Below are 27,111 nucleotides of genomic sequence, written 5' to 3' on the forward strand. Positions count from 1 at the left end.
TCTTTGTGACCCCATGGACTGCAGCACGCCAGGCTTCCCTGTCCATCACCAGCTCTGGAAGCTTACTCAAAGTCATGTCCATCGAGTTGGTGGTGATGCTGTCCAATCATCTCATCCTCTGTTGTCCCCTTCTCCTCCTGCCTTCAATCTTTCCCAGCATCAGGGTCTTTTCAAATGAGTCAGTTCTTCGCATCAGGTGGCCAAAGTCTTGGAGTTTCAGTTTCAGCATCATTCCTTCCAATGAATATTCAGGGCTGATTTCCTTTAGGATTAACTGGTTGGATCTTCTTGCAGTCCAAGGGACTCTCAAGAGTCTTCTCCAGCACCATAGTTCAAAAGCATCAATTCTTCGGTGCTCACGTTTCTTTATAGTCCAACTCTCACATCCATATATAACTACTGGAAAAACCATAGCTTTGACTAGATGGACTTTTGTCGGCAAAGTAATGTCTCTACTTTTTTAATATGCTGTCTAGGTTGGGCAAAGCTTTTCTTCCAAGGAGCAAGCGTCTTTTAATTTCATGGCTGCAGTCACCATCTGCAGTGATTTTAGAACCTAAAAAAATTAAGTCTCTCACTGTTTCCATTGTTCCCCCATCTATTTGCCATGAAGTGATGGGACCGGATGCCCTGATCTTAGTTTTCTGAATGTTGAGTTTTAAGCCAGCTTTTCCACTCTCCTCTTTCACTTTCATCAAGAGGCTCTTTAGTTCTTCTTCACTTTCTGCCATAGGGGTGGTGTCATCTGCATATCTAAGGTTATTGATATTTCTCCCAGCAATCTTGATTCCAGCTTGTGCTTCATCCAGCCCGGCATTTCTCAAGATGTACTCTGCATATGTTAAATACACAGGGTGACAATATACAGCCTTGACGCACTCTTTTCCCAATTTGGAACCAGTCTGTTGTTCCATGTCCAGTTCTAACTCTGCTTCTTGACCTGCATACAGATTTCTCAGGAAATTATTTCACTGACAGTACCCCATTTTTAAAGACTTCTTGTGGCTAGTCTTCCAGGGCATCGCCTCATATATACATGTGTATATACACACAGGACCAGACAGAGGCACTCAGATGGTATATTTATTAATATATTAGAACAAAACCCCGAAATGCATGGAAGCTTCAGCCCAGGGTTTGATTTCAGCTCCTGTCTTAGGAAACTAATGGCCCATGGGTATACACAGATTTTCAGTACTCTTGTTTCTGAGAGTGGAAATTTGGAAATACCCTGAATGTCAGTCAATAGGGACAGGGTCAAGTAAACAGCTGCATTTGCACACTAGGAAATACTTGGCAACAAGTTTTGGGGTTTTTTAAAAGCCCTATCTTTTTATTTTGTTTTATTTTTGGCTGCACTCAGCCTTTGTCGCTGCATACAGGTTTTCTCTAGTTGTGGTGGGAGTTCCTTTCTAGTCATGGTGCGCGGGCTTCTCATTGCAGTGGATTCTTGTTTTGGAGCACAGACTCTAGGCACGTGGGCTTCAGTGGTTGTAGTGCATGGGCCTAGTTGCTCGGAGGCATGTGGAATCTTCCCTGACCAGGGATTGAACCCATGTCCCCCTGCATTCTTAACCATTAGACCACCAGGGAAGTCCCCAGGCAGCAAGTTTTAAAAAAGGTGCTATGGTTTATATTGTTCTGAAGCAGAAAAATCCTCATATGTCAATTTTTAAAAGCAAAATGTGGAACAATGTACACAGCATGACATCATTTATGTAAACAACACACGTGTACTCACACGCCCCATATCTAGACACTGGAACCTGTGTTTGTCAATATATTCCTACGTGTAAGTAAATGAAATAAAGATCTGGAAAAATAGTCACCCAATTGAAAACAGTGGTTATCTCTGAGGCAAGGACTCCAATAAGGGAAAGAATGAGCAGTAATACTAAAATGAAGAGAGGAAAATGCTAAAGACAAATTTCTTATTGCAATTTTGGATCAAACATTTGTTTGCAGGGCATGGAGAGCCCTCTTTTGCTTTACTTGCTCATCATATGACCAGACACTGGGTTTGCCATAGATCTGAAGTTAAACCCTCCAGGGCAAACTGATATCAGCTAAGATCCTAAATCTGCCAGTGTTGGGAAGGTTCAAGCTCATGAGAAGAAAGATAAAACATCTTCAGTGTTTTACATGGAAGAGTTGTGGGTGTTGGGGGAGCCAGTTCTACTTGAATCCAACAAGATGGTGGAGTCTTTGTATTTAATGTCTGGGTTGGGAGAAGGGGAGGTGCCTCCAGTTGTTTGTTTGTTTTTTCTTTCATTTTAATACCTGGAAAATATTAAAAACTCAAATCTGAGAGGATAACAAACTAAGATTATTTGCTGGCCAAATCAAAGTGCTTCAATTTTTATTTAAAATTGTATTCATGCCATGAGGCATGGTCAAAAAAAAAAAAGACTTCCCTGGTGGTCCAGTGCTTAAGACTCTGGGCTCCCAATTCAGGGGACACAGGTTTGATCCCTGATCAAGGAACTAAAATCCCATGTGCCACAAAGCACGACAAATAGTAAATATAATAAAACTTATCTTTTAAACCTTTAGGTACCTTTATGTAAGTCATTCCATGTTCATTGGTTTCCGAAAGAAAGAGAAAGGAAAAAATAAAGAAACCAGACAAAAAGAAAAAAGTCACATATAATCCAGCTACTCAAAAATAATTGCAGTTTTTTTCAGCATGCATTCATTTAGATTTTTTCTATGCATATATAACATTATGTGTACCTCTAAAAATAAAATTGGATCATCTCAATCAAAAACTTTGTGACCTACTTTTTAAATTTCCATCTTTAAATAATACATCTTTAAAGAGTTTTCAGGAGCTTTGTTTCCTTCTACATTAACTTGTCAAAATATAAACAGCTTTTCCCGTAATTACAAAAAGAATAGACACTAAATGTAAAAGAAATGTGAGCAATATGGAAGCATATAGAAAAAAAAAAGAGGAAAAAACCCCAAAGTGTTTGAGTTAGGAAACCATAACTTTAATTGTCATAAACACCTAAACAGAAAGTTCAGAGATGGGATGAACTCAAAGGTGTCATCAAGATCCCAGAGTGTTTCTGTTCATCTCCGCTGCCATCTACTGACCTCATCTACAAGTTTGTTCTCCTCATGGTAACAAGATGGCTGCCAGGGCAAACAAGGCTGTGTAGTCCCTTCTTTATGTCACCCTGCCATGAACTATAAGCTCGTTCTTTTAGTCTAATTGCACCAACCTGTGTCACATACTTTCCACAACCCATAACAATGACCAGGGCAATCCTATTCACTGATGAAACAAAACTAGTGGTACACAGAGCCAGAAAGTGGGGTCAGCTTGTTCTGAATGCATGGCTATGTGGAAGAACACGGATACCTAAACCAGTAGGAATTCCATCAGAAAAGAGCGGAGGAGGGTGTGTGGTTACATAAACAGTTGGCAGGGTTCACACTTCTCTGGTGATCCAATGTACCTATACTTGTTCCCATCTGTTGATTTCAAACAATATTCACAGCTTCATGAAATGCACTCAGCCTCCCTCCAAAGGAAGGCAATGATAAGACTTTCGGCCACTGCATGTACTGTATAAGTTCCTCAACTCTGTGAGGCATGAAGTCTTTTCCATTCTGTTATTTTGATTGAATGTTTCTTTTTAACTTACTTAAGCGTAGACTCAACTTTCTTCCAAAGTGAGCTTTTTCTTATGTATTTTGACCTTCCAAAACAGAGAAGAGCAAATGTGGCTCCATATTGGGTCTATTCCTTTAGCTCTAACCGCGCTCTGTTGCCTGAACTCAGTCATATTGGCTCTGCACCTTTTTAAAACAATGTTGCCTAGAGCCTGAAATATACAGGATAGCCCATTCTCAAGGCTCTGACTGCTAAAGATATAGCACTTTCCCATTCATACAGAGATAGAAAGTTGCGGAACAGAAAATAACAATTGTATTGTTGAAGGTTTAATGGAACATTGTGACCAGACCTTTGTGCAAGAACAAAGGATTCAAGCACCAGGAAGTTTGCAAAAACCAGCCACAACCTCTCCTCTTTTAGTGTAAAAGAAGCCTGAATTCTAACTCAGGTAAGACGATTTTGGGGATATGAGTCCACAATCTTCTTGGTCTTCTGGCTTTCCAAATAAAGCTGCTATTCCTTGCCCTAACAACTTGTCTCTTGACTTATTGATCGTCTTGAGGCGAGCAGTGTGAGCTTGGACTTCTAACACTTCTTTCCTCCTCTTCCTTTTTTTTTGAGAGTGAGGGGCAGAATTATTGCATGGATCCCAAGCTGGGTTTCTTCTTACTTAGTCATAGCAGCCTATTCTACAAGGGCTGCTCTTCACCCAGAAATATTGGGTTGTCCCAAAAGTGCATTCAGGTCTGAAGGATCTTTTTGGCCAACCCAAAAGTATCCACGTGGTCTTTTTACTCCCTGTTTATATGAGCACAATCTGCATCTTCCCTGTAGAGATGAGCAAGCTGGGACTTAGATCAGCATCACTTGTATCTGTTGGCCCCGAAGTTGCCTGAGAAGAGTGGGGAGGGGAGTGGTTCTATGAGCCCTCAAAGCTAGGAACAGTTTTCACATTCATCTTGATTTTGATTCTGTTGAAACCCTTTTCTAGAGGCCCAGTCCAGGGAATAGAGAGGCTGCCCCGGCCCGTGGATGGCGGTGGGTCTGGAGGTTGGGATTTGTCTCCCCTCCCTGGCGCTGGAAGCTGGAGTCAGAGCCCAGCTGGGTGGTGTGAACGCCTTGCCTGGTGTGGCCTTGGGCACTGTCCCGACCCAGCTTGCTCTGCTAGCCGCTGCTGGCCCCTCAGAGAGAATTGCTGCTAGAAGCGCACTTCTGGCCTCTCTCCCACCACTCTGACCTTCGACTGATGTTTGGCTTTCACTAAGGAAAAGGGCCCCGGGTGGAACATTTCAGATCTTTTCTCTTGCCAACTCAGGCCCCATTTCCTGTCCCTCCAAAGTGAGAAGAATTTTTAGTTGGATTTTTCAGAAATTCTGCCTCTTCTCTCCATATTGTGCAGCTCACTCCATAAAGGGAGTTGAGGGTTGATTCTCACAATTTTACATCCCTTTAGGCTTAATTGTTTTGTGTTTTGGATATATCAGACGTTTTGTATTTAGATCTGTATTTCCTGAAGTCTGTGGTATGAAGTTGGGAAATTTTCCTGGATTCGTTGTTGGATGATGTTTTCTTTGGTGAATCTTGTTTTCTTCATTTCAATATTGGACGGAGATTTTTGTAAATCTGCTAACACATCCCTGTCTTTCCTGGTTGCCCCAGAAGTACCTTAACGGTTACACAGTATACCAAACCCATGGATGAGACCAAATGTTCTTAATAAACTTTCAACTGGCAACTTTAGGTGATTTCCAATTTTTTATCATTATAAAAATGCTGCAAAAACTTTGTATGTACTGTGTACACACATCTCTGATGATTTCTTTAGTAAACGATCACATTTTCAATAATGATAAGAAGTTCAACTTTACTTTGCCCGGTTCTCAGCACTGTCTTAGTTCTGCAGTTTGATGGTTCTAAATAAAACCATCATGAAAATCCTCTGCCGTATTGTGGAACAGCCTCAGTACCTTCTCTTTCCGCCGGACCATATGCTGACCCAGATACACTAATCCGTCCATCTAGCCACGTAATTGGTCCATCATCACTCTAGCCACATGATTAGTCCACCATCCCTCTAGCCACGTGACTGGTCCACCAGGGATGTACCTCATCCCCAGTCCCTCTCTTCCTTTACATCTGCTCACAGTCCTTGCATCCTGCACAGCATCCCACAGTGCACTTTCTACTTATTCTCTTTCATTTTCAGCTGTTTCTCTTCACACCCTTCTGAGGTTTGGGGATCCACTTCTCCCAAGGCTTTTGTTTCATAGAGATCAACGAGAAGGAACAGCCATCTGCCTTCTAGTGTTCCACTAATTAACATATCTCTCTGTCTCTGTCTCTCTCTCTCATGCATGCTGAAACCCTGAAGTATCACTGCTGGAGAGCAGAACCCAGTCACCTCGTGTGCACCAAACTATGAAGGTGATAGGCAGGAAAACCCTCAGAGGTGCTTGTTAAAACCCAGATTACTGGACTGCACCTCAGGTTTGCTGGATTAAAAGTCTCTAGGGACACAGGGAGCTCAACCCAGTGCTCTGTGACAACCTAGAGGGGTGGGATGGGGAAGGATATGGGAAGGGGTGTCCAGGAGAGAGGGGACATATGTATACCTGTGGTTGATTCATACTGATATATGGCAGAAACCATCACAATATTATAAAGCAATTATTCTCCAATTAAAAAAAAACTCTAGGGATAGGGACAAGGAATTTGTGTTTTATTTAACTGTCTAATGATTCTGGCACTTATTAAAATGTATGATCATTTTAAATGATATATCAAAGCTCAACTCACACAAACTGACACAGTAACACCTTTTCTATCATGCCTTTAAAATAAAAACACTATTAGTTGTGTCTTGGACAGATGGTAACACAGACAAAATCTACATACATCCAGAGGCTGCAGTGTGGTAGAAATGACAAGAACCACTATATCTGGTCCTCCTCGCCTTCCTAGTTGCCTGTTGTTAGGCTGGGGCTGCATGACCAGTTCTGGCCACAGGGCTGTGAGTAGGGTTTAGTTGAGTCTTTCACACTGTGCCTTTCCCATGGAGCCCCTGAAGTCATGTGCTGAGATGCAATGTCACGAGACAGTGGAGCCAATGGCTGCCTGAGTCTCCGATGGTCAGATGGAACATAACTCCTGTAACCCTTCAAGGGATGTGCCACGTAGACAGGGCTAAGTCAGGGAGATTTTAAGGTCACTTGTCATGGCAGCGAGACCTAGTGTTGTTCTGCATCTAAAACTAAAACCCTGATTTCGTGTTCATGCACCAATGTATATGAGTGTTGTCTGGTCATTTTAAGTTATAAAAAGAAGTCTCCAGCTTTATTAGAATATTGACCTCTTAACATCAACTCCTGTCTTCACAGCTGATTTTACCACATTTCATCCATGTGAACGAGAGAAAATTTTTTTCTGTGGGTGAAAAAACGACAGTAAATGTCTTAGGAAAAGTAAATGAGATACAGTGAGTCAGTGAGAAAGAACCCAGAACTTGCTTTGCTTCATGATTGACAAAAAATTCACATTTTAAAAATTCAAATCTCTACCTCTACCTGTGACAGCAAACCAAATTTCTCTTTAATCCCAAATGCACATGTCCTATAAACAATAAATACAGTTGGCCCTCCCTACCCTCAAGTTCAGCATCTGCAGATTCAAATCAAATTGGACCCAAGGTTGCCTGAAGCGCAGATGCGGACCTCAGGCACAGAGGAGAGACTGAACTACGCCTTCTAGGTGAGAGATTTGAGCTCCACAGGATTCAGGCTTCTATGGGTGTCCTGAAACCAAACACCTCACAGATATTGAGGGATGACTGTATTTAACTTGCCACATCATTTCTGAGTCAGAATCCCTAGTTATTGTTTTTTTTTCTTTCTTCTTTTGTCTGCCTGGGTCTTCATTATGGCCCGAGGGCTCCACTCTAGCTGTAACTAACTCCTAGACTTACATGTTCCATGACATGTGGGATCTTAGTTCCCCGAGCAGGGATGGAACCCATGTCCCCTGCCTTGGAAGGCAGACTCTTAACTGGGTCACCTGGGAAGTCCCTGGAATCCCTTGTTAACTTCTGATTATCTTACTCAACACTGGTTGTGGCTCAGTTCAGCCATATCTGCTGTTTAAACTTAGGTCCAGCCTTAAAAACAGTGCCAACTCTTCCTAATCCCCTAACCATACCCCTGCTGTGGAGGAAAGAGGAAACACAGACCCTGCATCCTTTCACACCACTTGATGTTAGTTATTTGAGTCTCAAGGCTGGCTTTTTTTCTCTACAAGTGACAAAAGTATTATATATATATATATATATGTATATATATATATGAAAGTCACTCAGTCTTGTCTGACTCTTTGTGACCCCAGGGACTATACAGTCCATGGAATTCTCCAGGCCAGAATACGGGAGTGGGTAGCCTATCCCTTCTCCAGGGGATCTTCCTGGCCCAGGAATTGAATTGGGGTCTTCGGCATTTCAGGCAGATTCTTTACCAGTTGAGCTATTAGGCGAAGAAAAGTAGAAAAAAGAGATTGGTGCCAAGAATCGTTTTGCTTTATTCTTTTCCTTTTTTTCCTTTTTTCTCTATTACTGATACTTGCCTTCCTTGTTTTCCATCAGCATAGTCTCTGGTCTCTATTGCTATCTGTTTTTGCCTTCCATGTCAGATCATTTCAGTTCAGTTCAGTCGCTCAGTCGTGTCCGACTCTTTGCAACCCCATGAATCGCAGCATGCCAGGCCTCCCCGTCCATCACCAACTACCGGAGTCTACCCAAACCCATGTCCATCGAGTTGGTGATGCCATCCAGCCATCTCATCCTCTGTTGTCTCCTTCTCCTCCTGCCCCCAATTCTTCCCAGCATTAGGGTCTTTTCCAATGAGTCAACCTTTCGCATGAGGTGGCCAAACTATTGGAGTTTCAGCTTCAACATCAGTCCTTCCAATGAATACCCAGGACTGATCTCCTTTAGGATGGACTGGTTGGATCTTCTTGCAGTCCAAAGGACTCTCAAGAGTCTTCTCCAACACCACAGTTCAAAAGCATCAATTCTTCGGCGCTCAGCTTTCTTCACCGTCCAACTCTCACATCCATACATGACCACTGGAAAAACCATAGCCTTGACTAGACGGGTCTTTGTTGGCAAAGTAATGTCTCTGCTTTTAAATATGCTATCTAGGTTGGTCATAACCTTCCTTCCAAGGAGTAAGCGTCTTTTATTTCATGGCTGCAATCACCATCTGCAGTGATTTTGGAGCCCAAAAAAATAAAGTCTGACACTGTTTCCACTGTTTCCCCATCTATTTCCCATGAAGTGATGGGACCAGATGCCATGATCTTAGTTTTCTGAATGTTGAGTTTTAAGCCAACTTTTTCACTCTCTTCTTTCACTTTCATCAAGAGGCTCTTTAGTTCTTCTTTGCTTTCTGCCATAAGAGTGGTGTCATCTGCATATCTGAGGTTGTTGATATTTCTCCCAGCAATCTTGATTCCAGCTTGTGTTTCTTCCAGCCCAGCATTTCTCATGATGTACTCTGCATATAAGTTAAATAAGCAGGGTGACAATATACAGCCTTGACGTACTCCTTCTAGCATGTAAATTATTTAAATGAGTGACGTAGGACTTTCAGAATCTGATGAATCTACAAAAATGTGGAAAATTCACACATATACTACATTTAGAACCTCAAATTAAGTCAGCCTTATAAGAGCTAGATAGCTGTCCTCAACTAAAAGGCTCTAGTTCTTGGCTTCCAAATTATTTCTCTGAAATCCTAAGAACCTGGCCCTGGTATTCTCTTAGAATTTGTCAATTCCATTTTCTCAGTAATAAGTTCTTGAGGTTGACCCAGAAGTCAATTGATTGAGGAGTCAGGGTGGGTGGTGTAGAGAGCATATATTTTGGGGTAACCTGTGCCTGTATTAAATTGTGGCTTCAATGCTTATTAGCCATGTGACAGTAGAAAGAATATGAATCTCCCCTCATCTCCCCTTTGCTTCTCTTCTACAGGTAAGGTAAGAAATGGGGTAAGGCAGATGTAAAATAGATAAAGCCAATGGGAATTTGCTGTATGACTCAGGGAACTCAAACAGGGGCTCTGTAACAACTGGGGAGGGAGATGGGAGGGAGGTTCAAGAGGGACGGGACATATGTATACCTATGGCTGATTCATGTTGATATTTGGCAGAAAACAACAAAATTCTGTAAAGCAGTTATCTTTCAATTAAAAAATTAATTAATTAAAAGGAAAAAAGAAATGGGGTAAGGAATATAAAACTAATTCTGGCCCATGGCTGTTTCTAGCACTCTCCTGAGAAAGAATGGGCTCTAAGCACTCACTGGTACCAACATGAAACTCAGTGGAAACTCTAATACAACAAGAACAAAAATTTTTAAGTAATATTTTTCTCTCATAAGCAAGACAGAAATTCATATCATGCACATCATGAATTAGAGTTGAGATTAATCTGATGCCTCCAAAGGATCACTTCTTCTTTTCCCTCTTTTCCTTTGAGACACCCCTTTGCATAACTTACTGGGTTTTTTCTCTTTCTTCTTTACACCATGTAGTACTTGCTCACCATGCTTTCTGCTCCTTCATGACTTTAATATTATTTTTCCAATAGAAAACAAGATACAAGAGAATCCAAACTCACATCCACATCCTCCTTATGCACTCACACTATTTTTGCACTATTTGATTCTAGCCAGACTAAAATGGCAGGGATTTATTATTCTTATTTCAAACAAGATATAAAACAAAACGTTATTCTGTAAATATAAACAAGTCACAGAACCTATAATGTTTTCCAATATACTTCTTTATGAAGCTCAACTCTAACAAAATTCTCACCCAGAGAATCCCCTTGGACAGAGGAGCTGGTGGGCCACAGTCCGTGGAGTCGCAAAGAGTTGGCCACGACTGAGGGGCTAAGCACATTGTCTCTTTCTACAAAAGAGTGATTTTTCATGGTTTTGAGGTGGTTCCGCCTTATTCTTCTACTTACATTTGTGGGTTTAAGACAGGTCATTCACGAATGTCAGAGGGTGGTATGTACTCTGACAGCAGCGTTGGAAGACTGCATGGGGCCCGGCAGAGCCCGGAGGGGAAGACTTGAGTGCTGCACCCTTGTGAGGGCATTAAGCACAGGGTTCACTGGATGGAGCAAGGAAGGGAACAGAGGGCAAGGAAAGCGTGGTTCCTGAAAGATCAGCCCTTTCTCACCTTGGGCCGTGTTTTCATTAAAAGGACAAAAAATGGGGCTTATGTCCAGGAAGCTCCAATACTTCGGCCACCTGATGCAAAAAGCAGACTCATTGGAAAAGACCCTGATGCTGGGAAAGATAGAGAGCAGGAGGAGAAGTGGGAGGCAGAGGATGAGATGGTTGGATGGCATCATGGACTCAATGGACATGAGTTTGAGCAAACTCTGGAAGACAGTGAAGGACAGGGAAGCCTGGAGTGCTGCAGTCCATGGGGTCACAAAGAGTCAGAAACATCTGAGCGACTGAACAACAACAATGTCCTGGAAAGGTAAAGGATGTGTTTAGCCAGAACTTGAGGGCAGGTGTATAATCCAGGCACAAACCCGGGGAAAGCCAGTCTTCCCCTGCCCTAGGTGGGTAAACAGCCTAGGGTCATGGGAGTTGCCATGAAAGATGTTAGAACACTGGAGACATGGCCCACGTCCAGCGACCAGTTGACCAAGCCTCTCTCTCAATGAGATACCTCGGGGACATCAAACATGGCCTAGAGCCCACCATCACCCGTTGCCCAGTCCTATTTCTTTCCTCACTCTTCCTTCCTCTGGTGCCGGGGCCTCCCTTTCACAAACATCCTGCCTGCTCATCTCCAGCTCAGAGTTAGCCTCCTGGGGACCCAAGTCTCAACACTGATATTTGCTTCACTGTCCAGAAAACAACAGCCCACACTTTCAGAATTTTGTACAAAATTTGGTCTTAGTGTGGAACAAACTTCTTGAGGGACTTTGGATTATTGATGGTTAAAATATTGAGCTAATGTCAGAAGATAAATGATTAAACTGGTAATTATTGTTTAGTTTTGTTTTGAAAATGACAACCTTTAAGAACTGAAGGCTTTGCAATCCAGGGACATGAACTTGGAGTCTGAGGGGTTCAATTGACTGATGTGATGTCAGGGAGTCATATGAGCCCGGGTCAAATGAGCTCCAGTTCACAGCCAGCAGTTTTTAAAAATTTTAGTTGTCACTCAGTTGAACTCCTGTCTCCACCTCCACTAGCAGGGGAGTGGGAAAATCTACACTAGCAAATCTCCCCAAATGAAACACCCTCAGCTGTCTCCATTCCCCCAACAAAGACAGAAGGAAAAGGCTTCTGAACCCAAGGCACCTGTGCTTATATAGAAATTGGGTAATTACTGAGCAATGGGGTAACCTCTAAGGGCAGGACTGTCAGTGAGTGCCAGAAATAGAAATAGCACGATCAACTCCTTTACCCCCAGGAGAGAAAGAAAGAGAGGGGAAGAAACGGGGAGAAAAGGAGGTGAGATATGTGGGGGGATAAAAAAAAGATCTGGGGAAAGGCAATAACAGGAAGTCCCTAATACATCAAAATCCCAGTTCGTGTTAAAAATTGCCGTAGTGTAAGTTAACTCTTCTGATAAAGATCTGTTGTCTCCTGAAAGAGATGAAACCACAGGCAAGTCAAATGACAAATTAAAAAGATAAAAAGCGACAGAGAGGTGCCGATTTTTTAAAGTTTATTCTGTTCTTGATTTTTTTTTTTTTGCCCCAGAAAGTAACTGTTTAAAATTAAGAAATAGCTGCAACCCTTCTGTAATACACTCTGGGCAAGGAAAAAAGAAGAGGAAGGAGAGCAGCTACAAGACTACAAAAAGCCTCAAGGTGCTGGCTTAAATTGGAAATGGTTTGGCCTTTCATCAGAAAGGAAAAAGCAACGCAGAAACAAATAGACGAACAAATCAGAGAGAAAAACAAAATAATCCTCATTATACAGAGGAAAAATTAAACTACTTGAGAGAACTTACTTAAAACATGTTTGTTAGTATATTCCTTTGGGAAGAAGTGGAAATGCTGCCCTGAGAGTGATCTCCGTCTGATTTTTACCCTGCACAGGACTTTAAAGACGTTAGTAAAGGAATTACAGGTGCAGGGGTTTCTCTCCGGCCACGCCCTCTCCTATGACCACCCCCAAGCCTATGATCACCCTTATTCCTTTCTGTGACTGAGAGGCCCAGGGTGATCACAGGGGAATATATCAAGAAGCCTCTAGAATATGGTTTTATATACTTACCCTCACAATTCAACAAAATCACAGATTGCAAATTTTGAAGTTGTCCTTGCAAATACTGTGCCACTTCAAATGCAGTCCTTCAGGTAATTACATTTGATTTGAAATCATAAAAGGTAGAATTTTCTTTCTCCTTTTTTATTTTTAAAGTTTTTTTCTAAATAAAATGTATTAAAATATAGTTGATTTACAATGTTGTGTTAATTTCAGGTGTAAAGCAAAGTGATTCATAAATATATATGTTCCATTATAGATTCCTACAAGATATTGAGTACACTTCCCTGTGTTAGAGGTTTCTCTTCTTGGGCTTCCCTGGTGGCTCAGATGGTAAAGAATCTGCCTGGAATGCAGGAAACCCAGGTTCAATCCCTGGGTCAGGAACATCTTCCAGAGAAGGGAATGGCAAACCCCTCCAGCAGTCTAGTCTGGAGAACCCCGTGGCCAGAGGAACCTGTGGGCTACGGTCCACGGAGTCGTAAAGAGTCAGTTCATGACTGAACACTTCTTTTCTTAGTTATTTCAGCTAGAGTACGCCTTTAGCCTGATTGCCTGATAGTCTTGGGAGGTACGAGTAGCGTGTAGATAGAGGTGAAAATGATTTATAGAATTTTCTTTCTGAAAGAATAATTCACTGAGTTTGGATCATCTATTTTATACATAGGCTAATCTCCTTATCAGTATTTTAGTCTCTGAGGTAAACCAATTTAGGTGTCAGGGCCCACGGGTATAAAGAGATAAATCAAAGTGCAACACAAGGAGAAACACTTATCCTTGCCTTTTGGATCATCCTTTGCATGAAGTCCACCCTGAAGTAGTTTGTGATTCATACTTCAGTAGCTGGTATATTTTTCTACTTTTCTACCAGTTGTGCCTATTTTGGAACGGAAGCCTTGAACAGGTATGGAGGTGTATAAACACCCCCCCCACAAATCCTGTGTCACTCCTCCCCTCAGGGGGTGGAGCTTAGTTCCCTCTCCTTGAGTGTCAGCAGGATCTAGTCATTCACTTCTAGCCAATAGAATTTGGTAGAAATGATGAGCTGTCACTTTTTATTTTTAATTTATTCTTTAAAATTGTAGTAAAATATACATAATATTGATCCTTTTAACCATTTTCAGTACAACAGTTCAGTGTACACTTATCCTGTGAGAGGCCCTAACCCAGAATCACCCAGCAGAGCTGTTCCCAGATTCCTGACCCACAGGAGCTGTGAGTGGGCATCTTTCAGGGTAAGGTTCAGTCCAGTGACATTCATATTGTTGGGCAACCATCACCACCATTTACCTCCAGAACATTTTCTTCATCCCAGACTGACACACGGCACCCACTAAACAGCTCCCCATTTCCCCCTGCCCCCACCCTCTGGCAGCCATCATTCTTCTTTCTCTGTGAGTTTCGTTATCCTAGGTACTTCCTACAAGAGGAATCATATTTGGCCTCTCGTGATTAGCTAAGTTCATTTAGCATAATACCCTCAAGGTTCATCCATGTTGTGGCATGTTTTGGAATTTCCCTCCTTTTTAAGGCTGAATAATATTCCATTGTGTGTATATTCCATATCTTGTTTATCAAGGAGCACTTAGGTGGCTTCCCCCTTTGGCTATTGTGAATAACACAGCTGTGAACACAAGTCCCTGCTTTCAATTCTTCTGGGTATATACTTGTGAGCAGAATTGCTTGATCATATGATAATTCAAAGCTTAACTTTCTGGATGAACTGTCAAATGGACTTACATGGCAGTGGCACCATTTAACATTTCCACCAGCAGTACACAAGGGTTCCAATTTCTCTACATCTTCACCAACACTTGTTCTTGTTTTTTGATCATAGCCACCTTAATAGGTATGAGATGAGATGTCATCTCTAAGACGTAGGTTATTCAGAGATTGGAGCTTGGGTATAAGATGTGTGTGTTTCTCCGTCTGCCTCACCCTTGAGTCACTCACACAGGAAAGTCACCTGCCCTCTGGTAGGGACAATGTGGGGAGAGAATCACGCTGCAGGGTTGTGAGTTTATTCTGGCAGCTGGAAATGGTCCACACGGTGAAGAACGGGGACTCCTGCAACAGCCTGGGGTGAGGGTCGGGGGCGTGGCAAGGGAGCCTCCTTCAGGTAGCTTTGAGATGACCACAGCCTAGAATCATCCAGCCACATCGATCCCAGAGTCCTGAACCATAGAAACTGCAAGGTAACAAATGTGTACTGTTTAAAGCCATTAAATGTGAGGTAATGTTAGGCAGTGGCAGATAACTAAAAAGGGATCAATAACTAATAAAGGGGCAATGTTGGGTCAACAGTTTCACAAGTGTCTACTGAGAAGTTCTGCTGGGCAGTTCTGGGCACTGGAGTGACCACAGCAAGCACAGAGGAAACTTCATGGTGTGAGTTCCATGGACCTTATATTCTCAGTTCAGTTCAGTCACTGTCATGTCCGACTCTTTGCGACCCCATGAATCGCAGCACGCCAGGCTTCCCTGTCCATCACCAACATCGGGAGTCTAGCCAAACCCATGTCCATCGAGTTGGTGATGCCATCCAGTCATCTCATCCTCTGTCGTCCCCTTCTCCTCCTGCCCCCAATTCTTCCCAGCATCAGGGTCTTTTCAAATGAGTCTGCTCTTCGCATGAGGTGGCCAAAGTATTGGAGTTTCAGCTTCAACATCAGTCCTTCCAATGAACACTCAGGACTGATCTCCTTTAGGATGGACTGGTTGGATCTCCTTGCAGTCCAAGGGACTCTCAAGAGTCTTCTCCAACACCACAGTTCAAAAGCATCAATTCTTCGGTGCTCAGCTTTCTTCACCGTCCAACTCTCACATCCATACATGACCACTGGAAAAACCATAGCCTTGACTAGATGGACCTTTGTTGGCAAAGTAATGTCTCTGCTTTTTAATATGCTATCTAGTTTGGTCATAACTTTCCTCCCAAGGAGTAAGCCTCTTTTGATTTCATGGCTGCAGTCACCATCTGCAGTGATTATATCCTCAGGTATCGCGTAACTCTGATCTCTGCACACTTGTCTGAGACAGTGTCCGCTTTAGGTGGTGATGACTCCAGGACATTTGAGCACAAAGGGACTCTACGGGGGATTGGGTCGGCAAAATCTTCAAAAAGTCTGGAAAGGAAGACTCTGGTGGAACTTTCAGAGCTAACTTCAAGACCAACATCGCAGAACTGGCCCCGTGAGTGAACTGCCTCCTTGGTCACTGTGTGAATCCGAGAGCCAGGGACCTGCTGCCCCATGTAGGTCCTGAGAGCGCAGGGCTTTCGCTGTTGCAGGGGATCCCTTTCACTGATCCCCACCTCGGAGCGGGGGCTATCAGCCCATGTCTCGGCTCCCCCCACCTCAGTAAAGTCAAATGCTTCCAGAAGCACTGGAAGTGCAACCTCTGTCTCCCTGCACCTTCTACAAGTGGCATGGGTGCGGCTGTTGGGTGGAAGTTGGGTGTGTATATGGGGGACCCTAGCTGTACACACAGTGGGGTATATGGTCTCCACCTGGCATATCTGCAGAGTAAAGCTCGCTCAGAGAGGCAGAGTGGGGCAGAGTGAGCCAGGCTAGGATCTGTTCTCTAACATAACCTATGGGTGGACAAATGTCCACGGATGCTGCTGAAAAAGTAGGACTAGGGTGGACATGCTGTGTTGATAAGCATCATTTGAAGAGAACTGAAAATAGGGTGCACAGGTATATGAAGTAGATGCTATGTGGCTGGGACTAGATTATGAAATTTGTGTTGTTGTTTTATTTAATACTCACAACAACCTTACAGGATAAGTATTATTACCCCCGCTTTCAGGTGGAGAAAGCAAGACTCAGCAAGATTGAATAACTTGGGCACAGTCCCATGATAGAGGGAGGTTAAAAAAAAAAATTGAACCAGGCATTTCCTTTGGAGCCCAGGGAACAGGATGCTGCGTTCTTAGGGCTACGAGACATAATGATGTAGTGATGAGAGAAGTTTTCACCTATTGAGATGTGGGGAAGTCATTTTGGCTTATACATGATTGAATCTAAACTTCATGGTAACTAAAACAGCTTGTTTTGTGGCCCATTAAACATGCACTGTACATCTGCTTTAACCTTTAAAGGAAAGAATGCATTTGAAAATCAGAATGGAGTCACTGTGGTTCAGGCACCCAGCTGGAGCCGGTGACAATTGTGGATGTGATTTCAGACACTTTCCTGCATCTGTGGGAACTTGAATTTTCTGAACTATATCAGACCCAAGGATGTCACCAGCTGTTCTCATAACAGTGTCTGCTGGCAGATGCCAGCTGCAACCTTAGGTCTCAGGGTCTCCTCTTGAAACTACACAACCATTTCAGATCATAACCAACCTTTGCTTAGCAAGCCTCCTTACTTCTTGCAGCTCCAATCTTAATTCTTGATGAACAACTGCTGTGATTTTGCAGTTTTTTCCTTTAGAACCTCCCCTATTTTTTAGCCCAGGAGAACACAATTCAAGGGATTTTTGAATCTATATCTCTCTGGCTGTAGTCTTCAGTTTGACACGAATAAGACTCCTTTTCATTTCTATTATAGACCCTTTACTGATGATTTCCATCAACAGTGGGCAAGGCTATTTGTTGCTGTTATTTTGGTCTCTGTTTGAATCCCTCAAAATTCACATGTTGAGGCCCTAACTTCAATGTGACTCTATTTGGAGGTAGGGCCGTTATGGGAGTTCAGTTCAGTTCAGTTCAGTCACTCAGTAGTATCTGACTCTTTGCAACCCCATGAACTGCAGCACGCCAGGCCTCCCTGTCCATCACCAACTCCCTGAGCCCACCCAAACCCATGTCCATCGAGTCGGTGATGCCATCCAGCCATCTCATCCTCTGTCGTCCCTTTCTCCTCCTGCCCTCAATCTTTCCCAGCATCAGGGTCTTTTCAAATGACTCCACTCTTCGCATCAGGTAGCCAAAGTATTGGAGTTTCAGCTTCAACATCAGTCCTTCCAATGAACACCCAAGACTGATCTCCTTTAGGATGGACTGGTTGGATCTCCTTGCAGTCCAAGGGACTCTCAAGAGCCTTCTCCAACACCACAGTTCAAAAGCATCAATTCTTCAGCACTCAGCTTTCTTTATAGTCCAACTCTCACGTCCATACATGACCACTGGAAAAACCATAGCCTTGACTAGACGGACTTTTGTTGGCAAAGTAATGTCTCTGCTTTTTAATATGCTGTCTAGGTTGGTCATAACTTTCCTTCCAAGGAGTAAGCATCTTTTAATTTCATGGCTGCAGTCACCATCTGCACTGATTTTGGGGCCCAGAAAAATAAAGTCAGCCACTGTTTCCACTGTTTCCCCATCTATTTGCCATGAAGTGATGGGACCAGATGCCATGATCTTAGTTTTCTGAATGTTGAGCTTTAAGCAACTTTTTCACTCTCCTCTTTCACTTTCATCAAGAGGCTCTTTAGTTCTTCTTCACTATTTGCCATAAGGGTGGTGTCATCTGCATATCTGAGGTTATTGATATTTCTCCCGGCAATCTTGATTCCAGCTTGTGTCTCATCCAGCCCAGCGTTTCTCATGATGTACTCTGCATATAAGTTAAATAAGCAGGGTGACAAAATACAGCCTTGACGGACTCCTTTTCCTATTTGGAACCAGTCTGTTGTTCCACGTCCAGTTCTAACTGTTGCTTCCTGACCTGCATACAGGTTTCTCAAGAGGCAGGTCAGGTGGTCTGGTATTCCCATATCTTTCAGAATTTTCCACAGTTTATTTTGATCCACACAGTCAAAGGCTTTGGCATAGTCAATAAAGCAGAAATAGATGTTTTTCTGGAACTCTCTTGCTTTTTCAGTGATCTATCGGATGTTGGCAATTTGATCTCTGGTTCCTATGCCTTTTCTAAAACCAGCTTGAACATCTGGAAGTTCACGGTTCACGTATTGCTGAAGCCTGGCTTGGAGAATTTTGAGCATTACTTTACTAGCATGTGAGATGAGTGCAATTGTGTGGTAGTTTGAGCATTCTTTGTCATTGTCTTTCTTCGGGATTGGAATGAAAACTGACCTTTTCCAGTCCTGTGGCCACTGCTGAGTTTTCCAAATTTGCTGGCATATTGAGTGCAGCACTTTCATAAGGTTATACGGTTGAGACTCGAATCTGATGGGGTATTTCTTGTAAGAAGAGACACCAGGACTCTCTCTTTCTCACCCCCACCCCAGGAAATGGCCCTGTGAGGATTTGGTGAGAAGGCAGTTCTCTATAAGTCAACAAGAGAGCTCTCACCGCAAACGAACGGCCAGACATTGGTCTTGAACTTCCAGCCTCCAGAACTGCGAGAAAACGAACATCCGTTGTTTAAACTGCCCAGTTGATGGTATCATGTTATGACATCTCAAGCAGACAAATACAGTCTCATAGGTATTATTTGCAAAGGTTATAAGAGTAAAAGCATGAACTGCAGAGCCTAACATTTTGGGTTTGACTCCCAGCTCTGCTGCTTCCTGGCTTTGTGACCTTAGGCAAGTTACCTTTGTGCCTGTCAATAATATTTACCTACTTTGTAGGGTTATTAAGAGGATGAAATGAATGAATATTAGTAAAACCTAGCTCACGGTAAATGCTACATAAGTATGTGACAAATTAATAAGAAATTGGACTTCCCTGATGGGCCAGTGGTTAAGAATCCACTTGCCAATATAGCCGACACGGGTTTGATCCCTGGTCCAGGAAGATCCCATATGCCAACAAGCAACTAAACCTGTGCACTGCAACTACTAAGCCTGCATGCTTAGAGCCTGTGTTCCACAACAAGAGAAGCCACTGCAATGAGAAATCCATGCACCGCAACTGGAGAGTAGCTCCCACTGCCTGAAACGAGACAAAGCCCATGCACAGCAATGAAGATCCAATGCAGCCGAAATAAATAATAAATAAATAAATAAAAGTTTAAAAAAATTAATAAGAGACTAAGTCACATAATATCAGTCAGGAAAATGGTAGCCACCTAAGTAGTTTTAGTGAGATTATTACTGGGAATCAGGAATTTAGCTCTGAAGATAAGGAAGATGGGAATGACAGAAGACAGGGATCAGAGAAAAGTCCCCACCGATCCTTCCTCCCTGAAGTGGGGGGTGCTCAGTGCACAGCTGATAACCACAGGCAACACCCACAGCTGTCTGTGTCTGCAGGTGTGCACCAGCTTCTTGGAATAGACATGTGTTTACCTTCCATCCACTAGCATCTCTCGATGCTTCTGTCTGCAAGGGAACGTGGAGGGTGTGGGTTTCAGACTGTCCACAGCCCCCTGGGAGAGCTCAGGATGGCAGGACTGGCACCAAGGTCAAATTAATTGGGCTTCCCTTACAGAAGATTAGAAGTTGGAGGTTTTACTTAATGTCTGATGACGGTTATGTATGCTTTGCCTACATTTCTTATTCAAATATTAAAGGAGCCCTAAGAGAGCTTCTGTTTATATCTATTATCAATTCCTTAATATAAGACCATAGATTACACTTATTTTATCTGCCCTTTGTGCCTCAATAGATTATTGCAAACATAATGTATTAATACTATGAATGCTCAAGAAATGTTTAATTTATTGGAAAAAAACCCCTTTATAACCAAAAGGACTATAAGCAATACAACTCAAGGCACAACAGAGCAGCCTGAAATTCTTATAGGGGGGATTTGCATTTTTTTCAATTCACTTTTATTTTTAAATTTTTTTCAGCAATCATAGAATTTATTATTACAATGCAGGTTTAAACAAAAAGCACCTATGGCCCGTCACAAAGACTCAGGAGCCAACTTGATGGGGCTTCCACAGGCCAGGTCCAGGACAATGTGAGCACCCCCAATAACTGTGTTAATACACTGTAAGCCATTGGGAAAGTAGTAATCCATAAGTCCATATTAATAGGTAATAACCACGAATAAGCGATAAATAACTGGGGGCTCACTGATCAAGGTGAAGCATGTGCTGGAGCTGGAAGTTCACAGTAAAGCCTGGTTCAGAGAAGAATCATCAAGATGCTCAATCCAGGCAATTGAGTGAGCTGCTTGGTGTCTCTCCCCCCCTCCCCCGTCAGACTACTTGTTGGTTGAAAGGGAGAAAAAAACAGCAAATTATATGCTCTAGATCGACACCACCAGTGAGGAACAGAGGACTGCCACGTGCCTCCAGGAGTGATCCCAAGAAGGGTATATTATCTGTGTAGTGTTTCAGTCAAGAAGGTACACCTGCATCTCATCATGAGGAAACTAGGCAAATACAGAGCGAGGAATGTTCTATTTTAAAAAGGGGTGAAGAGCTGCATTCTTCAAACACTTAAAGAAAAGCTACAAAAACGTTCTAGATTAAAAGGTGACTGAAAGAAAGAGACATGACAACTAGATGCAACAACAGACCCCAGATACAGTTGTGTGCTGGAGGGAATAAATTTTCTATAAAGGACATTATTAACTTAAGAAGACAAGACTGGAACACTGATATCGATGACAGATGGCATGCATGCATGCTCAGTTGCTAAGTCGTGCCCAACTTTTTTCAAACCCATGAACTGTAGCCCGCCAGGCTCCTCTGTCCATGGGATTCTCCAGGCAAGAATACTGGAGTGGGTTGCCATTTCCTTCTCCAGGGGATCTTACTGACCCAGGGATCGAACCTAAGTCTCTTATGTCTCCTGCATTGGCAGGCAGGTTCTTTACCACTGAACCACCAGGGAAGCCCAATGATAGATTAAATTAGATAAAAGCATACGTGCATGCTAAGTCACTTCAGTTGTGTCGGACTCTTTGTAACCCTAGGGACTGCAGCCCGTCAGGCTTCTCTATCCATGGGATTCTCCAAGGTAAGAATACTGGAGTGGGTTACTATGCCCTCCTGTAGGGGATCTTCCCAATTCAGGGATTCAACCCACATGTCTTATGTCTCCTTCATTGGCAGGTGGGTTCTTTACCACTAGCTCCATCTGGAAGCCCAGATAAAAGCTTAGCATAGTGTTAAATTTACTGAAGTTAATAACTGTGCAACTGTTAGGAAATGGTGATGTATATGGAAATAAAGAGCTTTACTGTATGTAACTTACCCCAAACAATTCAGGAAAAAAAAAAAAACATTAGAGCAAATGATAAACTGAAGAGGGAAAAATACTAATAATAGGGGAACAATGTGGATGTTCTTAGTACTATTCTTGTTCTTTCAACTTTTCCGTAAGTGTGGAACTTCTGTGGTGGTCCAGTGGTTAAGAATCTGCCTGCTAATGCAGAGGACCTGGGTTTGATCTCTGATCCAGGAAGATTCCACATGCCTTGGTAACTAAGCGCCAACTGTGCAACAAGAGAAGCCACTGCAATGAAGAGTAGCTCCTACTTGATGCAACTAGAGAAAGCCCACACACAGCAATGAAGACCCAGTGCAGCCAAAAATAAATAAATAAAAATTTAAAAAGATGAAGTAATTAAGACACAGCATAAACACATCAGTGAAACAAAATGTAGGGTCTAGACTCATAAGTGTACAGTCAGGTGATCGTCAATAAAAATTTCAAGACAACTCACTAAGGAAAGTCTTTCAAAACAAAACTTTTCTGTACGTATGAAATTATTACCACATTAAAAAAAGGGAAAACTTCTAGTCTATGAAATCATCTTTCACTTTACCCTATTTTAATATTACAGATTTCAAACACATAGAAAAACATAAAGGAAACGCTAACCAAATCCCATATATGTACTTTTTACTAAGAAAATTTAACAAGAGATAAAGGTCAAGCTGATTCTTGGATACAGTCTGAAAACTTAGGAACTCAGAAGGTAGAAACATCGATGGGTGTCTGTGTTCCTAATATTGACCAGAAACAGATAGCCAAATATTTCTCCTGCAAAGAGGAGTTTATTTGAGATCAGCAGAGAATTTCAATTTGAGGTCTGCAACCATGGGGGACTACATGCAAGCCCCTGCACAAAAGGGGAGGAGCCCGATTTTATAGAGGGGAAGGGAAGTCGGGAGGGCGGGCCATAGTGAACAAGGAGTTCAGGGCTTGTCATTGGCTGAGTCCCCAGCAGGAAAGAGAGGGAGTCTGTCTTCTTCCTGTGGGGCTCTGCTGTCATCACAGGGCGTGAGAGCGCCCCCTGCTGGTCTCAATTCTATTTAATTGGTGTTTCTGATTATTGATTTTTTTTATTTCACTAAACTTTATATTTTTAAAAAATGTTTTAATTGAAGGATAATTGCTTTACAGAATTTTGTGGCTTTCTGTCATAAGGTGGCCACCTCCAATAATCTGATTATTGATTTTTTTTTTTTTACATTAACAAAAGGGAGCTTGCAAAGTGATGACTTGGAAAGGACTGCCTCTGTCATCCTTGTGGGCGAGCTCGCCATGGAGCAGGTGCTCTGTGGACTTTGTTGTGTGGATGAGTGACTGGGTAATGAGGGCACAGCTTGTCCCTCAGAGCCTTGTCCACCCCCAGACAAGCTTCCAGGCAATGCTATAGTTTCTCTATTGTTCCATCACCTCGTCTCCAAGTTCATCCATTGCACATAGGAGGAGGAGACCTCCTGGCCTCACCTCTTTCCTTGTGGCTCCTCCAATAGCTCTTCCAAACTACAGGGCCTTGGTCTAGAGATCTTAAGTTACTCGGAACTGAAATGCTTTGCTGCATGTTTAAGTCAACAGAGTTCATTAGTCAATATGGGTAGTTCACATGCATATTCTTTCCTGACTAAGTCTTCCTTCTTCTAATGAATGATATTTGGACCTGAATTCAGGAAGTACGTTTGGTCCTAAATTTCACAGGCAAAACAGAATAGTTAAATAGTGATTTCGTGCAGGTCCTCTGAGAAGTGGATGCCAAGCAGGGATGCGATGGATAAGAGTCGTAGTGTGGAAACACCGGTGAGGGACAATGGGGAAGGAGCAGGAAGAAGCAGGAGGGCCAGCAGACCCTGAGGCAGGTCTGGCGCCCATGAAGGAGAGAAGGAAGGGAGATGGAGTGGGAGGAGGAATAAAAGTGCTGAGGAACGCCGTGGACTGCTCTGTAGTTCTAAGAAAATTTCAACCAGTTTGGAAAGGTCTTTTGAGCCAAAGTCATCCATCAGAGGAGCCCCTGCCTCCCCCCTGCCTGGCCAGGATATCTCTGGCCAGTGGAGCCTGTGGGAAGATTGACCTGGTTGCCAGCATGTCAGCAGCCATGACTGGAGGCCAATTATACCTCCTGCCCTAGAAAATCTGAGAGGCACATTCTTCTGGCCACAACAGACAGTAATTTGCATGACTTAAAAAAAAAAAAAAGATTTATTTTTTAAATTTTTATTTATTTATTTCTTGGCTGCACTGGGTCTTTGTTGCTGCACACAGACTTTCTCTAGTTGCAGCGAGTGTGGGCTACTCTTCCTTGTGGTGCACGGGCTTCTCGTTGCGGTGGCTTATCTCGTGGTGCATGCAGGCATGCGGGCTTCAGGAGTTTCAACGGCAGGGGCTTCAGTTGATGTGGCGTATGGGCTTAGTTGCTCTGCAGCATGTAAGATCTTCCCACACCAGGGACGGAACCAGTGTCCCCTCTGCATGGCAAGGCAGATTCTTAACCATTGAACCACCAGGGAAGCCCCAGTAATTTGCACTATTTAGGCTTCGAAACCCTCAGATTTCACCTGAAATGGTGGTTTGATCCAAGGCAAGTTTGGGACTTAGGCCTTAATCTTCCTGGACCCTGGTCTCAGTTCCACTTGACTGTGAACAAGTCTTGCAGTTAGAGCATTGTAAGTGGAGAGCAAATAAAGGATCCACATCTTGGTGAAAACGTTAAGCTATATAGCCCTGCCACAGAGTGACTTCTGCTTTCATTTCAAAGTGTGGTAGGTTCATCACTTCCCTCCAGTCTCAGAAAGACAGCAATTCTGGATGTTGGGTGTTGGATGCCCGTTTGACTCTCCAAAACTAGTGGCTGTCACATTGAAGGCTTACTTAATTATTTTTATAGACTGATGTATAGACCAAGAGAGCTTCAAATTTGCCTTTGCTGCCATATGAGAAGGGGCTTTCCCGGTGGCTCAATGGTAAAGAATCCACCTGCAATGCAGGAGAGGCCAGTTTGATCCCTGGGTTGGGAAGATCCCCTGGAGGAGGCAATGGCAACCCACTCCAGTATTCTTGCCTGGAGAGACCCATGGACAGAGGAACCTGGTGGGCTACAGTCCATGGGGTCCCAAAGAGTCAGAGATGACTGAAGTGATTTAGTACACAAGATGTAAGAGAATGTCACCTTCTGAAGGGCCAGCTTTGTCTCCATGATCCACGATTCTCAGGATCTCTGCCACCAGTTGGACAAGTAGAGCTGACTTTTGCCCATAAGGTGATGGTTTAGGAAGCCAGTATTCTCAGGAGGGCTTAGGAGTAGGTACTGGATACATGGTTACTGATCAGTGACATTCAAAGGCACAAGCCATGCACTCGCGTGGATGGGCTGGAGAGGGAGAAATGCCCAGTTTGTGTGGGCTAGGGGTAGAGAACCACAGGGAGAAAAGCAGCAACAAGTTCCCCACCTTCTGAAGGAAAATGTGAGCAGTCAGGTGCAGACGGTAAATGGAGAGCCAATCTCCCAGAAATACTGGGGTAAAGAGTCAGAGACTATAGTAGTTAGAGTCTGACTTAATGTTGGGCTGGTGGTCTGTGGACTTGGGGTTCTTTGTCTAATTTACAGTGCATCTGACTTATTCCAGAGTCTGGAACTTTCCTGCTTTGCAGACAGGGTTGCTAAGCAGGCCTGGAAGCGAACTCCTAGGGTTCAGAACATCACAACCTCAAGAAGCTAGAAGTATAACTCTATGTACTCACAATTTCAGATGAAAATTTCCCTAATAACACTACATGATAGAAATAGACATTTCACACATTGAACATCAATTTACTAAAAAGTAAGAGATTAAAAACACACACACACTCACCCAGTAGGGACTCCATTATCAACAGGACACTAAAATAGGATCATAGAATAACTGTAAATTGGCCTATACTCATGTATCATCAAAACCACTGAGAAATTCTCAAGTTTTCATTACCTTTTGATAATGTGAGGAGAGTAAACAGTCTTTTCATATCATTGATGTGTTGGCTGCCACCTCCAGGCACAGTACAAGCACTAAGTTAATGCTTCATCAAGGCTGAATGTAGGCTTCTGCGACATTCAGAAGAGAGTAGGCTTCTGCTATATTCCTGTTCCTTTATAGGAACTTAACCTCTATCTGATAAATTTCACAGTCGAGGCACTTCTTTAAATATTATTTCTTTAAAGGTACTTAATCCTCTAATTAGCAAGATTAACAGAGATACTTCCAGTCTTAGGAATGCGTGGTAAGTTTAACAATCTTTATTTTTCTTTAAGCTTTTTTTTTTTCTCCCCAAAATATGGATCAGGAAGTGCATAATGCAGCAACCTTACAGGGTTTTTAAAGGAAGAAAATAAAGCTTTATATTTAACTTACTCTTAAATACATAGGGAAAATCACTAAATCACATAGCTAAGATCAAGTTTAAGGAATTTGGGACTTAGAGGAAATTACACTGTGCTTTGTACTTTTTGCCTTCTTTCCTGCCTATAAAAAAATACTGATGGAATATAATGTAGTTAAAATTAGATTTTGAGGGGAATAGAGATGGGGAAAAGAGACAGAGGAAAGCAGAGGCTTTGAGAGAGAAACAAGTAAGAGAAAAGTAGGTGTGGGTTTGGCCCAGAGACTGGGAGGCCACCTTATAGACTCATTTTATTTATGTGTCTGGTAGTGCCCAGGGTCCTTGTTTAGTATCAGCTTATTATGAAAGTGAAAGTGAAAGAATATTGGGGTGGTTAGCCTTTCCCTTCTCCAGGGGATTTTCCCAACCCAGGGATCGAACCCAGGTCTCCCACATTTCCACATGCAGGCGGATTCTTTACTAGCTGAGCCACAAGGGAAGCTCAAGAAGCCCAACAATACTGGAGTGCGTAACCTATCCTCTCTCCAGCGGATCTTTCCGACCCAGGAATTGAACTGGGGTCTCCTGCATCACAGGCGAACTCTTTACCAACTGAGCTATTAGGGAAGCCCATCAGCTTACTGTGATACATCCTTTTCTCTAATTCACTGCCTTCTTGAGTTTGGTGCCGGGCGTCTCTAATGCCTGGGCTCTCCGATGACCGTTTTGGTGTGCTTTACCCAAAAGTGGCTCTGTGCACAGC

The 27,111-nt window shown here is 42.9% G+C and overlaps 1 protein-coding gene across 1 annotated transcript in view; it reads right to left on the reverse strand.

Moving 5' to 3' along the window:
* LOC145530961 (uncharacterized) overlaps positions 1 to 27,111 on the reverse strand; it is a 55,914-nt gene that overhangs the window by 2,639 nt on the left and 26,164 nt on the right. The window lies entirely within an intron of this gene.

This window comes from Giraffa tippelskirchi, chromosome 13 (assembly GCF_054371585.1).
Source record: "Giraffa tippelskirchi isolate mGirTip1 chromosome 13, T2T-mGirTip1v1.2.pri, whole genome shotgun sequence".
Lineage (NCBI taxonomy): Eukaryota > Metazoa > Chordata > Mammalia > Artiodactyla > Giraffidae > Giraffa > Giraffa tippelskirchi.